This window comes from Leopardus geoffroyi, chromosome A3 (genome assembly GCF_018350155.1).
Source record: "Leopardus geoffroyi isolate Oge1 chromosome A3, O.geoffroyi_Oge1_pat1.0, whole genome shotgun sequence".
Lineage (NCBI taxonomy): Eukaryota > Metazoa > Chordata > Mammalia > Carnivora > Felidae > Leopardus > Leopardus geoffroyi.
The window spans coordinates 19,416,472-19,420,246 of NC_059336.1; the positions used below are offsets into that span (position 1 = coordinate 19,416,472).

General features: G+C 47.7%; 1 long non-coding RNA gene across 1 annotated transcript; it reads right to left on the reverse strand.

The window, feature by feature from the left end:
* Positions 1–2,093: 2,093 nt before the first annotated feature.
* On the reverse strand, positions 2,094–3,284 carry LOC123579638. Its single transcript, XR_006702866.1, has 2 exons — positions 3,171–3,284; positions 2,094–2,436 (listed from the first exon to the last, which is right to left on the reverse strand). It is a non-coding gene; the product is annotated as an uncharacterized LOC123579638 (long non-coding RNA).
* Positions 3,285–3,775: the final 491 nt, after the last annotated feature.

The following is a 3,775-nucleotide window of genomic DNA, read 5'->3' on the forward strand; positions in this document are numbered from 1 at the left end:
TGAATGTTGGTTTGTGCCCTGCTGCAAAGTTACCTCCAGTCCTGGGAGGGGAGGGGGGAGTGGGGTAGGCACAGTGACAGAACACAGATCCTGGGGGCTGATGTGCTTGGGTATAAATCCCAGCCCTGGATCTTCCTAGGTTTGTCACTTCGGACAGTCACTTGGCCTTCACAAGCCTCAATTTCTGCTTCTGTAAAGTGGGCATAACCATCTGAACCTTACAGTGTTGTTGGGAGCATTAGACAAGGTTAAATGCATGTAATAAGCCCTTGATAAATGACAGAGTGCTCTAAAAACGTAAGTGAATAAGATTATTGTTTTAACAATGGCCTTACCCTCTTCCTTGTGGCTTCTTAGGTCCTCTGACACTCAGGCCAGGACAGGGTCTGGGCCTCTCCTATACAGCAGGAGAGAGCTGGGTAGGTAAGCAGCTCCCTTCACTAGTGTGAGATGTCCCCAGCTCCCTGTCATCCACCAGTTACTGCCTGTAGGGACCAGGGGATCACCATTGTCCTAGAAACCAGGAGGGAGGGAACCGACAGATAAGAAGCCCTACGTGGACGAGGGCTGCATCCAAGCCAGTCATTTTTACCCATATAAACCCACTGCATCTCAAAACAATCTGGCAAGGGAAGGATTATTACAAATCAGGAGGCTGAGGCTCAGAAAGATGATCTGACCCCCAAGTGACTGAGCCGAGACTTGAACTCTCTATGTCTGACTTCACAGGACAGGCTCCTCCCCAGGCTCCTGGCTCCCTTTGGAAGGTGGAGAGGGGAAAAAGGGAACTGAATTGTACTGAGGAAACTGCCTTCCTTGTCCTCAGATGCAGGATGCTGAACAAATCCATCCTGTAAGCACTACTCACAGCGAATCTTACTCCGCAGGACGATTCAGACAAAGACCTAGTTCATGCAGCTGAATATGAAATATGGCTCGTGTCTTAAGACATTTGTATAAAAAGACTATTTCTTCAGTGTCACAGCTTCAAAGCCACCTCTTGTAGGAGTCTTGCCTTCTTACCGGAGGCTGATCTGGAAGGCGGAAGACTGGGGACTTTTTCCATGAACTCACTGGGGGGCCTCAGGTAAGTTTCATTCTCTCACTGGGCCTCAGTTTCCCCATCTATAAAGGAACATGGTTTTCTGGAGTGATTTCTCTGGGTAGCTTCTAGTTGCAGAAAACTGTCTTCATTGTAGAACTCATGTTAGATTAACAAAGTATGTTCTTCCAACTTAGAAATTTACTTACTAGAAAAGCCTTAACAATGGTGGACCATTTTAATGGTATTTGGTTAATGCGTTTAGAAAATCCAAGAAAAAGTTCATGTCGAGTATAGTAACCGAGGCAGAAATGGCTGCCCTGGTCTGACTCTATGAGTTTCAGAAAAGAAGAATTTTTGGCTTCTGAAGCTGTGTCCTTGTCACTGATTTAAGTCCTGGCTCTCCCTCATTTAGAGAAATCGGCTGCGTTCCTGGTCCGAGGTGAGGGGCCCACATTTATCCCTGTCTGAGGTGACTGAAAGCCTTTGCAGGACCCTTCCTTCTTCTAGAAACACAAGTATCGGGGGTCGGCACTAGAGTTGGTCTCCTGGCTGTCAGAAGGGCTTCTGGAAGGAAGACACAGCCCTGGAACTGTGTTCTCCTGGCACTTTCTTTGGTGGGTGGGGTGGGGGAAGGGCATCAGCATCTGGTTACTGCTACCAACAAATCAATATGTTGATAGAGCCACTCTCCTGTGTGTCCGTTTAAACACCGATCCCCGCGTGGGACTCAGGCCGACCCACTCCGTTTGCCAAATGCAAATGCATTAACCTTACAATTGGGTAATCTAATAAAAAGGATCAATGGTCTGATACGGTGCTTATGGAGTCATTTACTGCAGGCGAGAGCAATTTAGCCAGGACCCAGACGAGCAGCTTGGGGGGGAAGCCTAGGGAATGGCTCAGGCTGGCTGTCCGAGCTGATGTCCCCAGGCGAGGCCCACTCTGCCTGGAGACGCTGGGCCCAGCGGGCGAGGGAACGGGGAGGGTGTTATTCATTCATTACTGCCACTTTAATCACTTAGAGGTTCAATTAAGTATAAATCATTAGTGGTATTTCAAGTTACTTTATCCAGACCCACACATAACACACTTGACTGGCGGTGGGGAGCTTTCGTGTCGAGATTTAGCGTACGAGTGAACAAGGCAGTCATATGGGTTTTTCTGCTATGAAATTGATAAATGAAGCGGGCATTCGAGGTACAGCAGTAATTTCTGTGGTGCAGCCAAGTGCTCGCTCCCTTGTCTCCTCCAGCGATGAGGGCATGGGCCCCTTTAATACGGCAGCTTTCCCCTGGGGGCCCAGAGGCCAGGCTGGGCGGCGGGCAGGCCTCCGGGTTTATTTCCTTGCAGAACTTCCCATGGCAAGCCCCGGTTCATTAGCGGGAATATACCTGGGGAGTAAAAAAAAAAAAAAAAAAAAAAGGAGGAGAGAGATGGGGGAGAAAAGCCTCCTTTCCCCTCATTCTGGCGTTGATTCTGTCCTCATTTCTCCCCAGCAGCGAGGGCACAGGATGAGAAACCCAGAATCGGGCTGTCTCGGCAGCTGGACCCCCTCTTCCCAAGGATGCGCGTGTCCCCGGTGGCCGGCATCCCTGTCTGGAAAGCATATTTTCTCCTAATCGGTTTTACAGCTCTTTTAAAGTAATATGTCAGATCATTTTCCCCCATATACATAGTTAATGAAAGTAACCCTACAAATTCATTTTAAATAGATGGAAGTTGTTATAACCCTGATCCAGAATTTATTACGTTCATTACAATCTTGCTGAAGTAGGTAATGTAATGGACTATTACTTTTATTATCTTTTTAATCCCTCAAAATTATTAGGAACTGACTAATATTTGGCATCACCCTGTTAATGTTTAAACAGAAATTGATACTTTAATTCGTCTAATAAATGATGGGGCACTCTGGGTGGAAACAGAAGCCTGATTGAGTTTATCTCGATCAGTCCTAAAGACTTTTAAGTGGGACTCAGGGGTCTGAATGCAATTATTTCCAGGCAGGGTATCTTCAGCAAGTGCTCAGGAAGGACAGAAGAGCAGAGATGGAGACAGTGACAGAGAGACCCAGACGGCGACGAAAACGAGGCAGAAAAGCGAGAAGGAAGGACATTTCACTCACACATCCAAGTTGTAATTCTGATTCTCCAAAAGCTCCGCTTGGGGCTGCAACCACACCAGCGGGCTCTATGTCTTTCCCATTTTGCCTCCGTCCTCCCCTCCTTCCCAGATTAAAAGATTCACCCCCGCCCCACTCCCCACCACTCCTGTGTTAGTAATCAGCTTTATGGCTAAGAATTCTCAAGTGCTCTAGAATCCGTGCGTTGCTGTGACAAATGATTGGGTCACATTCTCCTCGCAAGGAGTGGAGACCCTGCTTGTGCCTCGGAAAATAATGAAGGCTGCTCAATTTGCAAATTACCAAATCTCACCGTGAAATGGGAGGCGGCGGGAGGGGCGCACAATCGTGTCTCTTCCAGAAGCGCTGGGTACTGTGTTTACCCTCCAGAGATCACTGACTGGTTCCTGCCGGGAGGGTGGCAGGTGGAATTTAAGAGAAACTGAGCTCTTGCCCTTTCTAGGTTTTACAAGGCAAAATGCAATGGTAGTTGCTTAAATTAAAACAACAACAACAACAAGTATTAATTCTAACAGGGTGAGAGGAACCGAGGGCTTCCTTTTGTGGCTTGATGAAAGCTAAAGGGAGGTACGTTTGGCAGTAGAAGA